Below are 14,698 nucleotides of genomic sequence, written 5' to 3' on the forward strand. Positions count from 1 at the left end.
GTTTCTCAATGCAAACCAAGTTCTCTAGTGTTTATCGAGTTTGGGGCTTTAGTGATGTGAATCTAGTGTTGACTGAGCTAGGATGTATCAACCAAGTGATTTAGTTTATATTGAGCTTGCAGTAATAATATTGATCTAGCTATAAATTTTCAACCAAGTGATTCAATTTATATGCCAAGTTTTGTAGTATTCACTGACTCACCAATGTTGACTAAGTTCAGACTGCTTGGAAGTGATTAGTATGAATAGAGCCTCTAAGTCTACTGAGTGCATGATGATTTTGAGCATTGACAATGGTTTTTGAGTATCAGAACCTCACTGAGTTTATCTTCAGAACATGAGTACTAGTAGTTGGGTCAACTTTGTGTATTTTGATAAAACTTGTATCGTAGCCGAATTTGATGAATTATAATTTGGATTGGTATATATGTATTGTTTCACATACAAGAAGAATATATTATAACAATATAATGATATGTGCAAGAGCAGAAGTGCAAAGTAAGAAGGCTACAAGTAGTATAAGCAGTAGCAAAGATTTATCTATCACAATAGGTGATCATCACACTCCAAAGGAATCTCAATCAACAAATCAAAGTTGCAAATCAGGGATTAGCCACTAGTTCATCCTAATAGGTGGAATAGTTAAATCTTTTCACAAGGTAGACTTAAAAGTCTTTTGTAAATCTCTTTACCGAGTGCATACTTCACTATATGTTTTGTAAATCCTTTTACAAGGTCGATCTAGCAGTCCTTATTGCTCCTAAAAGGGCACATCATTAGAGGTGATCATTGTAAGCCTTAACTAGCCAACTTTATGGTACAATAATAAAGCTTGTGAGTATCATCCCCACCCCAGTTTTACTTTCTATTTGGAAGGTTTTTGAGTCACCATATCTCGTGTCAAAGTGCTATGAATGTTTTTATGCATCTAGTTTCTTATGCATGCAATCAGATCAAAATACATACATGGAAGATTAATAAATAAAATAAGAATAAGTTTTATTAGTTCTTGATTCACCCCTCCCCTCTCAGTAACATATCCTATCTTATATTTCCAACAATTGGTATTAGAGCTCTATGGTTTCAAAGGAGAAGTTTAATAGCTTGAGCAAAGATCAGAGGCAATGGAGGCATATAGACTTGATAAGGCTATTGACAATGAAAAGTTGGATTTGGAATTGGCTATTGGGAAACTTAAGAAAGCAAAGGAGGAAATCTCTCAATCCTTGAAAAGAATAAAAGATCTTGCAGTATAGATGAATGATAAACTCTACACTGAAGAAAGAATTGGAGATATCCATTTAGATGAAGCAAATAAGGCAATTAGAGAATTGTTAGAAAAGAATGGTAACCTTCAAGAGGAAGTTAGAAAGCTGAAAAGAGAACAATAAATTTAGTTAGTAAGATTGTGTTAAGTCATGGAAGAAAAAGACAAGGAAAAAGAAGAGATAGAATGAAAGAAAAATGAAATCCAACATCTATCCCTTCAACAAAAAGACTTCATTGATCAACTTACTAATGCAAATGAAGAATCATGAATCTAAGATTGGATAATGAAAGATTGCAAAATGATAAAAACACTGTAAAGAAAACCAATGAGAGGATGATGAAATCTCAAGCAAACATGAATCAGTTGAATGAGAAAAATCAATATAGATAGAAAGGTAAAGCAAGAATTGGATATAAAAAAGAAGGTCAATCATCCAAACAAGGAGCTCAAAAGAGCCAAAGGCCTACTTGCAACCACTATGGTAAGTTAGGTCATACATCAAACAAATGTTGGAGTAATGGTAAAACTAAATTCAATGGAAAATGTTATAATTGCAATAAGCATGGCCATAGAGCTAATGAATGCAAAGAGAAACCTAAATTTGAAGGCAAATGTCACAAATGAAAGAAGCATGGATACAAATCTTCTAAATGCAAATCCAAGATATTAAACCCAATAGAATAGATTGTGAAAGATATATTTGGTTGAGACTACAACACATGGTGCAAATGTCACTACTGTGGAGAATTTGGACACATTGGAGCAAACTATGTCAAACATCACATGAGAAAAAGAGACAACACTAGAAGATGTTTTATTCATATAGAACTTAGACACCTTGCCAAGAACTATATGAACACTAGAAGGATAGAAGATGAAAAGAAAACCAAGGTTGACAACATAAGAAAGTAGATGAGAAACCAATGGATTCTGAAATCTTTTGACAATAAAAGTCCAAGCCATGAAGCACATGTCACTAAAGAATTGGGTGACTCAAGCATTTCTACTTGATCTCTCACAAGGATAACTAGAACTAAGACTCTAAAGTAGATATATTGCATCAGTTCTAGTCAACTAGAAGGAAAGATCCATATTAGCATTCAAGATGCAGAGGGATCATTGAGTGTCTAAGGAAAATATAGACCTTACTGAGCTAGGTCAGGTTGCAAGAGCCTACCAAGTAAGATTGGGAGTAACTCAAACATTTAATGGATACCAAGTTGAGGATGACTCTACTAAGCACTAAGACAGAACTAAGTGGAAGATAGTCTTTCACCAAGCAAGTGATCGTACCAAGCATTTATGATGATTGGAAAGAAAAATTTGTTAAAAAGGAAGAAATCTAATTCATTTGTCACCATAAATTTTTGAATAGCCATTTGTGAAGAATGATTTCAATGCTTCCGAGTGATCTGTACAATTTTTTTTTGAAGTTTTTCCATGTTTTCAGAAACCCTACTAAGCATGGCATCCTCCAATAGAAAGAACAAGAAAGGATCCGAGATGTTGGTTTGAGGAGTTGATTGCAAGGCACCAAACTTCAAGTTAAGTTTAACAATTGTGAAAACACTTGATCCAATCAGAGCTCAGTCACATATTCCACCAAATTTATTTCTAGTTAATGATATTTGCTCACATTTTTATTGTTCAATTCAAGATATTAGAACACTCTAGAAAAGTTGTGTGAGTGGTGCAGTAAAATCTAAGTTTCAACACTTGGAGACCAAGGGTTTAACCCACATTCCACATATGCCATGAGATTTCGAGATAAAATGGGTAAGGTTCATCCTTAGCTATGTACAAAACAAGGAGCTATGGTTGGATCAGCCTATTCCAATAACAAAGAAAATGATTCATTAAATCACAGGGCTCCTAGTGTTAAATAAGGTAAAAAAATACCAAAACCCTAAGTCAGGTAGAATTGGAAAGAAAAACTCTTGTCGAATGGGATGGAAGAGTTATGAAGATCAGCTATGTAACTAACATGGAGCTAAAATTTGGAATCCATGTGATAGAACATAAAATCTATACCTCCAGTCATTGCAACAACATATCATGTGTGGCAGTTGATCTGGCTCTCAAGTGGTGAAGAATAATATGTCCTTCAACCTTGCCAAGTTGATGTTAATTCAATTCAACAAGAACATGGAGAACATCAAAACTTCAAAGAATAACCCATGTAAGTTTGGTTCACTTTTAACCTATCTATTCTTCCTTTTGAAAAAGTTTTTCCCCTTAAAAGGTTTAGTCATATGGAGAAAAGATGTACTAGTACTATACTAGATCAATGAGTATTTAGCAGAGATGGGTGAAAACTATATTAGTATCATGGATAATTATTTTGATTCATTCAAGGAAAAGATGAATAACAGATTCAAAATTTCCAAGAAACTTGTAGAAGATTACAAGGATGATGTTTGTTTTATGGTAGATTGTGACAAGGTATACATTCAAGTAGTCAAACCTAGACTAGTGTGGGTTAAGCCTCTAAGCTATGAGGTTAACATTGATGACACCAAGGACATCATTAAGGCATTTTTCAATGAACATAAGGATCCCAAGGCTATATATTTTGGTACTTATGATGAAGCCAAAGCCAGAATAGAACTTGAAATAAAGCTTCCTCAAGTAGTCAGCAAAGGAAAGAAGAGGATAGAAAAACTAAGGCAAGCAAGTTCTACTCTCCTACTAATAGAAGGTAAAGGAGATGATGTGGAAGAAGATGATGTAGCAGATGAGGCAAAAGAAACTAAATCAAAAGAAGAAGAGCCAATCAAGAAGAAAGGTAAGGTTATCATAACCAGACCTACCAAGTCATATATTGTATTATTCACTAGAAGAGCATCTAGATTAAGAAAGAAGTTGAAATTAGGCAAATAGTTAGAAGCAGAGAATGTTATTTTCAAATGGCCTCCATTTCAAGAGAAACTAAAAGAGATTGATGCAAGAGCTAGCATGGAAACTTTAGATCACTGAGATATGAGACCAAAAATGTAGAAGAGAAGAAGCAAGTTGAAGACATGATTATGTCCAAGCTAGGTAAATGGAAATATCCACTCAATCAACTTGTGCAAGAATTTCCCAATGAACTAATGGAAAGAATCAAACCAAGATGGGAACATGCCAAGAAGATTGCAAAGGATATATTTGAACAAACTCTAAGATAGCTCATGTCGAGTCTTAATGATAAAGAAGTGAAAGAAACCATCAAGAGGAATGAAGAAAAACTTACTCTAAAAGTCAACACTTGCTTGATACTAGTTAATGGCATAGAACATGTGGTGAAGAATGCCACTACTACATGGAGGAATATCTACAATCTTCATCAGAAGAGAAATTTTGTTGTTCATGTTAGTGATAAAGATGATGATGAAGATGAAAAGGAAGAAAAGGACAATAATGAGGAAGAAGAAATAGATTATGTTAATCTAGATGATGAGGAGCAAGAACAAGAAGCTATCGAGGAGAATCTCTTTGAGATTTAGAGTATTGAGGAAATTTCCTAGAGAAGATTGCATCAATGGTTATGGTCTCATTTCCTCACTCTTTGAGAAAATATTTAAAGCCATCTATCCTAGAGAAAGATTTTGCTGAGCTGGTTGTGGCAACCAATACAATTCTAGGTACCCAACCAATCTCTACACTTGTTCAGCTAAGTATTAGTTTGACTAAAGTAATCAACACTTCATCTACCAAGCAGTTAGTGCTTCCCCCTTCATTAGATTTGGATACACAACAACTAGGTATTTCTATTGTTAATGCAATATCTACTCTTGTTGCTAGTCCTTCTATTTCCACTAGTGCTACAATTGGTAATGTACAAATAGTTAGTACAAAGATAGTTGAGAGAAAGCCTCAATCAAGTAAAGTTTCAAGTAAAGAAAAGGGTAAAGAAGTAGATATTGATCTCGATGAGGATATAGTTATCCTAAATTGGGATAACTACACTTTGAATCCTGATCAAATGCACATAGAAGGTGAGCTATTGCAAAAGAAAGATAAGAAATAAAGGCTTAGAGAGGAGAAAAATGGAGAAAACCAAGTGCTAGAAGAAGCAAAGAACATACTTGCAGATGCACTTAGTACTGAGGTTGATACTACTCAACCTATTTTGGTTGAATTTGTAAAAGTTTTTTTTTAAAATAATGAATATCTAAATGGGAAAGAAAAGTTGTTGCAAAGAGAAGAGAAGAGATTTGAAAACAAGGTATTGGAGCTTGTTGCACAGAAAATTGCAATATATCAAGTAGACTTGTCTACTATCCTCAACTCACTGGAAACCTTTGCCAATAATGTTACTTCATTATTTAGTAAGTTATGTGATAAATCTATTTTTACTTAGGAAATAAAAGATAAACTCTCCAAGATAGATGACGACTTGAAGGAAAGTGCGCACTAGTTGTCACTTGACCCAAGCTACGGTTCTGCTCATTATTCAAAAATTAGATTTATGACTAATATGCAAGCAGAATTAATAAGGAGGGAAGCTAGGATTAGGGCCACACTTTTAGACATTCAAGGCATGAATCTTTTGAACATGGATGCATTATAGAAACACATTGCACATGCTAAAACTATCATCCATAAAAATAACTTCTCCATAGCTGATCACATGATGGAGTTATCAGCAAAAGAATAGATTGCATTACATGATAGCAAGGTGCTACAAGAAAATTGGGACAAGAAAATGTCATTGATTTTAAAGGTACATTCTGACATCTTGTCACATTTTGGTATCACCATGTAGCATACAACTTTGGCATTTATGTCAAAAAGGGGGATAAAATGAGAAGATGCAATAAAGGGGGAGAAGATGAGAAGAGAAGATATAATATAAGAGACATGAGATATATGTATATAGTAAGTAAAGCATGATGAATATATGTATATGGCAGCATCAAAATATTATACATATACATGTACAAATAATCAAAAAACATCTCTTACAAAAGAAATTTTGAAAAATCTCAAAAATAGATTATGTTACCAAGTTGAACACATAGGATGGATACTAAAGATTGTGTTGAACTTAAAATTTTGAGTATAGTTTTTGATTGATAAGTTTGTTTGTCACTAATGCCAAAGGGTCAAATTTTTTACATTACAATCAAGTTTGTTTATTAGTGACACACACACTTAATCAAATGGTTAGCACCTATTGAGCTTATCTTGTAATTTATAGTGTTAACCAAGTAATTCAAGCTCTACCAAGTACTATAATTGTTATTAAGTTCCAGAAATAGTATTCAGTTCACACCAAGTAGTATCTACCAAGTTGGTGATTATCAATGTAAACCGATGTATGCAAGAAAAATCTAACTTGCCAGGAGTATGCATAAACAAGAAAATGATAGTTGTAACATGTGCATAAAAAAAGATTGGAAACAAATTGAAATACAACTAAGACAAGCTTGAGTTTAACAACTTATGCAACCATAAATTAAAATCCTCATGCAACCTCAAAGCAGCTCAACAAGGGTGCCCATAAGAGGCCTTGTTGGTGTGCTTTAGATTAGAAGGATGTGAGTGTGCTCTCCCCAAACATGAATATGAATCTCAATGTAATAAAAATTCAATATAGAGTATGTGAATGTAGACTAAATGAGTGTAGACAACCTTCAAGGAATGGCTATAATTGAGTCAATGTTAAAGGATTCTAGGATGTAAAATGGAAATGCAATGAAGAAAACTATCTATAGTAATCTATCATGAAATGCAAGCATAGATGCAAGAAATCTAACATCTAACAAAAGGGTTAGTAATATGAAAATCTCTAAAACAAATAGAAAGCTCTAACTCTAAACAAACATGGCAACAATGCAAATGAGGGAGATGTGAAATGCTTGAGATAAGGGCTCTATTTACAAGTTTGAGATAGGCCTTGGGGAGGTGGCATATATGTGGCATCCACATAGGTGCCACAAGGGAGACACATGGACTAAGGGGAAAAGGCATGCAAAGGTCAACATAAGCCTTTTGGATGAAAGTGATAGCTCAAGGTTTGCTTACACATGTGTGAAAAACCTTGGAGAAAGGAAAGGTGGACAATTGTGTAAGAGGTGTGAATAAAACAATAAAATGGAAGCTTTATTGGATCTTGAGTTTCTTATACATGTGTGAACAAAAACTTAGGAGCTAAAAGGTGTTTAGGATAATTAAATGGGATTAATTAATGGGTAGGCTTAGAAGGATGAGAATGATGAGCGTAGATTAGGTTTTAGCATGGGATTAGGACTAAATTAAATAGGATTAAAGAAATTAATAAAGTGGAGGGAATTAATTAAATTGAAATTTATCTAAAAGGGGATTTATGAAGCACTATGCATTAAATAAATTTAACACATTAGAGGGGAAATATTCAAATTAAATTTAAATACATTAGGGAAATGAACCTATTTAATTAAATAAATTTAATTAAATAATTAGAAAATATGAAAAATATAATTTATTAATAAATAATTAACTATAGTGTCAAGGGAGATATTAAATCAATTAATATAGCATTTAGGACAATTTTAAGTGCATACAACTAAGCTTTATTTTGCTTACCAAGTTTCTCAGTGCAAACTGAGTTCTCTAATGTTTATCAAGTTTGCAAATTCAATGATGTGAATCTAGTGTTGATCGAGCCAGGATGTTTTAACCAAGTGATTTAGTTTATACCAAGCTCATAGCAGTAGTGTTGATCGAGCTATGTAGTGTTAACCAAGTGATTTAGTTTATATGCCAAGTTTTGTAGTGTTCACCAAGTCACTAGTGTTGACCAAGTTCAAACTACTTGGAAGTGATTATTATGAACCAATCCTCTATGTCTACTGAGTGCATGATGATATCGAGCATTGACAATGGTTGTCGAGTAATAGAACCTCACCGAGTTTTTCTTTAGAACCCGAGTACTAGCAGTTGGGCCAACTTTGTGTATTTTGATAAAACTTGTATTATAGCCAACTTTGATGAATTGTAATTTGGATTGGTATATATGTATTGTATCACATCCAAGAAGAATATAATATGATGACATATAGATATGTGTAAGAGAAGAAGTGTGAAGTAAGAATGCTACAAGTAGTATAAGGAGCAACAAAGATTTATCTTTCACAATAGGTGATGATCATTACACTCAAAAGGAATCTCAACCAACAAATCAAAGTTACAAATTAGAGATCAGCCACATGTTCATCCTAATAGATGGAATAGTTAAATCCTTTCACAAGGTAGACTTAATAATCTTTTGTAAATCTCTTTACTGAGTGGATACTTCACTGTATGTTCTATAAATCCTTTTACAAAGTGGATCTAGTAGTCCTTATTGCTCTTAACAGGGCAAATCATCAGAAGTGATCATTGTAAGACTTAACTGGACAAATTTATACTATAGTACTAAAGCTTGTGGGTATCATCCCCACCCTAGTTTTACTTTCTATTTGGAAGGTTTTTGGGTCACCATATCTTGTGTCAAAGTGTTATGAATGTTTTTGTGCTTTCAGTTTCTTATGTATCCAATTCGATCACAATACATACATAAAGGATTAATTGATAAAATAAGAATAAGTTTTATCGGTTCTTGATTCACCCCTCCCCTCTTAGTAACCTAGCCTATCTTATATTTCCAGCACTTGATATGGGTAGCCTAAGCCTTAAGGTTGTGTTGGGAAACCTTTGGAAAATGTTGTTAAAATTCTTTAGAATAATTAAGAGGGGAGGTGAATTAGTTATCCAAGGTCCAGATGTACAAATAAAACTTTTCATAGATTATTGAATGAATATCCATAAAAATTATTATGCATGCATCCATTAGATCATATAATGCTTAAACTTCGTAGGTTACTATCCTAGGTCAAATAATCTTTGTAGAAATGTAAACATGAAACATAAAAGATTCAATAACACATTTGACACGTGGATTTTACATGGAAACCCAATTTGGGAAAAACAACTAGTAACATGTTGCTATTTCTCACTCTTTTGAAGTGATGCCCTGTGAAAGGCCAACCCTATTAAAGGTTACAATACACACTATTAAATGTGACCTAGTTAAAGGATTTCAATCACTCTATTAGAAGTGAGCCTTCTTAGATGACTTCAAATCATTCACTTGGAATGTCACCCTATTAAAGGATTTACACATGGTTGTTAGATAAAAATTAATCCAAAAGATTTACCCTAGACTGATACAATGATTAGAAAGTAATAGTAAGGCTTGATCTAATAACAATTTACAACTCACTTATAGATTATATATTTCTATTTTAGTCCTCCATTCTGCTTGGATTTCACATACCTCAGCTCTAATAGCTTTTTCACCCTTCAAGAATTCATACTTTTAAGCCTTCTTTATTTGCTTGCCAATAGTAGTATCTTCTAGATTTCCATTGAATGAAGAAATACCCTAGACTCCTTGTCTTCCTTAAGTTCTTGTACATGACATCCTTTTCTTCTAACCAACTCTCTTTATAAATAGAGATTTAAGATCTTTTGTCATTCAACCTCAATTGTCCATTTTAGGGTTAGGTAGGAATAGGTAGGATACAATGAATTTACCCACTTTTCCATTTGGTTACTCTAGAAACTTCTCACTCAATCTCTTTGAAGTCACCTAAAAATGGTTTACCTTGAATTATGTGCCACTAATCTTCGACACACTTCACACAATTCAAGAAAATAAAATAGTTGTCTCAGATTGATCAAATCTATGATTTATCATGAATACTGGTACTCGACATCAATATGTTGTTACTTGGCTTCCATACTATTCTTCCACTTTTCATCCACTAGATAACTCAACAAACACTAAAGTTTACTAGTGCTTAGCATCAACTAAACTTTACTCAACTTACACTAAATTCACTTGGCATACACTGAAATTTCACTTTTCTCAACTCCAAATAATTTTTTGCTTGGCTTGCATTAACTTTTCTCGACACCTACTATCCACTCTGTGAAGCTTGGAAGACTCAATTATTCTTACTTTTTCTTCTAGACTTAGTCAATGTATCCATCATTTGTAGTCTTAAGTAGATAATCAATATACTATGTCATCGCTATCTTAACTAATATTTGTACTCCTTTTTCATACCATAACTCAACCTTTCCTCTAGATGCTCCTGTTACCTTATTTGATCAAAACTTCCTCATCAATAAAAAAAATGATAGTACTATAATCAACTATGTAGTTGTCTTACTAGCAAGTAGTAGGTTTGACATCAAGGACAAATAAAAGATTGAAACATTACCATCTCATAATTATATCAATCTATTTTCAACAAATACATTGTTTTGAACATTTTTGTCATAGAACTTGGAAAGACCCATCTTTCTTTGCATCAAGTGGTATCAAAGAAGGATAGAATCATTTGGGAAAGGAGGAGTAAATGTTATAAGGGAAGAGTTTGGAGAGGCTCAAAACATGCCTTCTAGAATGAAAAATATTGAACTTTCCAAACTTGTGACACAACAGGTTGAAGAGTACAAGAAAGTTATGGAAAAGATGAGGAAGATGGAAAGAGAGCTAGAAAAGGTGAACAACAACAAGAAGAAGATTATTTATTGTGGTGATTGAAGTAAGAGGAGGAAGTGGAAGTTGAAGAAGAAGAAGAAGAAAGGGTACTAAGAGAAGAGGTGGACCCAGATGATGTGAGGATGGCTAAAATTGCTAAAGTCATTAGAGAAAATGATTATAAAGGGAACTTTGATGTTCCAATGTATGATAGAAAAATGAATGAAGAGGAGTTGATTGATTGGTTTGGGGCAGTGGAGAACTTTTTTTATTATGAAGATGTGGTGGAAGAACATAAAGTCAAGATTTCTAAATCAAGGATAAAAGGGCATGCATCATGGTGGGATTGTTTGCAAGCAAAGAGATGGAAGAAGAATAAGCCTAAGATCAAAGCATGGACATAAATTATAAATAAGATGGGAGAAAAATTTATCCATAAATACTACAAGGTTCATTTATTCGAAATAATGAAAAGCCACAAAAAAAGACATGGGTGTCCAAGTATACACGAAGGAGTTCACAAGTTATATATTAGGTTTGCTCATGATGAGAAAGAAGTAGAGAAGGTGGAAAGGTATATGGGGGGATTAAGGTTCAACGTCTAAGATGAAATCAATCTTGTAACATCTAACACTATAGAGGAATGTTATAAACTTGCAATGAGGGTTAAGAAGAAGATAAAAAGGAGATAAGAAAGGAAAAATAATGATAGTAGAAGAGGTAGAGGAAGAGATAGAAGACCTCGAGATGGTAATCAGGGATCACATGGACAAGAAAAAGGTAAGGAGCCTACAGAAGATTAGAATAGAAGCATAAGAGGTGGAAGATTTGGTGGAGGAAGAGGAGTGTTTATAGGAAGATGCTTCAAATATGATGAAGTGGGGCACACTTCATACAAATGAACAATGAATGATCACAAAAGGACAAAAGGAAGAGTCCATCCAATTCAAGAGGAAAATAAAGAAGAGACTATTTTAAAGAATTTAGATCTTAAGGAAGGAGAGTTCTTAATTGTAAGAAAGGAACAATCAATAAGAAAACCAACCATATTAAGAACTAGGTGTAAGAGTAAAGGCAAGGTTTGTCAAATGATAGTTGATCTAGTTTCACATAACAACCTAGGATCTTATGAAATGGTTGAGAAGTTGGGATTGAAAAAACAACCACATGAAAGTCCTTATCAAGCCACATGGGTGAGTAAGGAGAAAGGAATCATGGTGAGGAGCTAAGGTTCCATTAAACATTAAACATGATAGAATAGAAGTCTAGAATTGGTGTTGTCAAATTTAAAGAACAAATAATACAAAGGAGCCAACATTAATTTAATTTCTGAGTTAGAGAAAAGACATATAAATCTCAGAATAGAGATGCAAAATTCTTGTTTAAAGTACTCAATTTTAATAGAGAGCATAATAAAAGGAAGATGACATTATGATTTTTTCCTAAGATATAACATACATTTATTTGACATTAACCTAATCAGAATGAAATATGCATATTTTGGGTCTTGAATTAGCTCTACAAATTTTGTAAAGGGCCTCATTAACTTCAATTTCTTTACAAAGGACTCTAAATTCCTTTCCCGTCTTTTCAAAAGTCTCCTAGTCCTATCCAAAAAAAAATTATTGCCCATGCAAGATCGTCAATACCTATTCATTAGAATAAAAAATTTAATAAATGTGCAGAGGGTAATAAAATACAATGTGAATGCAAAAGTGATAATAATTTCCATACAAAAGTGGTAATAAAGAGGCCTTAGTTTTAAGCCTTATTTGGTGAGGGTTTTGTAGAATGCATACATAGAGAAATGTTGGGTTCAAAATAATTGGAAAATACTTGGTTTGGGAATAATTTATGATAGTGTACCAAGTTTTAAGTCTTGGTTAAAATTTTGGAGGGTACTTTCTTTGTAAAAGTGACCGAATTAAGCCTAAAATAGTGCTAATATGCCCATTTTGTATAATTGATACAAATGAAGGGTATATGATTTTTGGATATGTTATATTATGTCTAAATGAGTATCTAAAAGTGTAATTAATTTCTCTTTTTTTTTAGTGAGTTTGGGTGAAAAATGAGAAAAATAGTCCCAACAAACCTAGTTGGTGAATTAGGCCTGGTAAAGGGATCAAAGTGGGTTTGTGAACAAAATCTATTTGTGGGGATTCAGAATTATTTTATTCTTGTCATTTTGAGTTAATTAAATCTATCTAATTCATTAGAACAAGTAAGGTATTTTGAGTTCTTAGTTTGACCATTTGAAGGCACTTGGTGCATTAGGAACACCCTACCAATATAAGGGTTTTCAAGCATTTGAAGAATCTATTTGAACAAATTATCTTGACACCCCAAGCTTTTGCATAAAAGTGTTTTGATTTTGTCTTACTTTCCTAAAAATATAGGGTTCTTTCTTGAAGCCTTTGAGTTGATCCTAATTCCTCGAGGGAGTACCATCCTTTTGTGAATCCCCTAAGTTGAATTAGTCTTCCTTAAAGGTATACTAGAGGACTATGTATCAAGTGGTATTAGAGAAATAAAATGGCCTAGGATTTTATAGTTGGAATCCTTTATAGAAGAAAAAATGGGATTGACAAAGTCTAAGAGAGAGAGAGAGAGAGAGATGGTAGATTCATACAAGGATTTGAAAGAGAAATTTGGAGGAAAGAATAAGCAGGAACATAAATAAAGAAGAAGACAAAAGGAAAAATAAAGACTAGAGGAGATAATAAAATTTTAAAGGGACACAGAAGACCACATAGAAAGGTAGGATAAGAATTATTTACTATGTGAAGAATAAAAGAGGAAGATGCTAAAAAGAGAAGAAGAAGTAGATGCAAGGTTGCAACAGATCAAAACTAGTTGGTGCTTGGATGTCAGTAAAATGAAAGTAAGATGGCAAAAATTAAGATGCTTGTGGTAGAGAGGAGAGAGTCAAGTAAGGTATTTTAAGAAATGAAGAAAGCATAGGCTTTTGAAAAATACTTAAAGGTGATTGATGAGGGTGACTTGGAATGCCAAGAAGAATGGCATAAATGTGAGGATCAGTTTATGGTTGATGTGGTCTCATATTCAGAGACTAATGTTGAAAGGGTGAGTCTTGAGAATACTCCTAAATGGTGGTATGATGTTGCTAAGAAAGGAAAAAAATTCCTTTATGTTATGAGGGAATTTAGATTTCACATTTGGGGATAAATCCTTGTGATAATGAATATGATGAATAGTTACTAAGGTGCAATAAACTAGAGGGTACAAATGCATTGCATAGAAAGAGTAAACCTAAAGTGCCATTGAGGGACACAAAGAGGGAGAAGCAAGAATGGAGCACCAAGGTAAAGCTTGAAGATATATTCAATATTAAAGTGAAAATGAGGCCTAAATTTTTCTCTAACATATTTTTCTTGCAAGTGTTTCCAAGAGGACTTGGGAAGTTTTCAAACTTGGGGAGTATGGTGCGGGAGTACCTTGGATATGGAAGGTTACCAAGAAGTCACTTGGATGACTTAACACATATGAAGGAAATAAGGACTAAAATATTTTAAATCAATGGAATTTGGGTCATTAGTACCTATCAAATATAAAAGGATTCATGAAGAGTCCATGTAGTCAATGTTGTCATAATAAAGCAAATAGCCCCATAAGGATCAATGGATCCCAAAGTATGAAATGTAAGAAATAATGGAATGGGATTCATAAAATAGGTATTTCTAAGGATATTTGTAATAATAAAGGTAATTTAAATCATTTTGGGTCATTAGAAAGGGTTAAAATAGAAAAGGAGGGAAAATATAAAATTTGAATTTAAAATGCAATGGTTAGTTAGCAATACATAGGACTTAAGAGTCTTTGTTAAGGAAAAGCATAGTTGGGTAGTTGTGTTCAGTTTTGGGGGGTGGAATAAGTTTAAATACTCTTTTTTCAAGCCCAAGAAGAAGTAT

The sequence above is a fragment of the Cupressus sempervirens genome, chromosome 10 (assembly GCF_028749045.1).
Source record: "Cupressus sempervirens isolate cs-2001-9-10 chromosome 10, ASM2874904v1, whole genome shotgun sequence".
In the NCBI taxonomy this organism is placed as follows: Eukaryota; Viridiplantae; Streptophyta; class Pinopsida; order Cupressales; family Cupressaceae; genus Cupressus; species Cupressus sempervirens.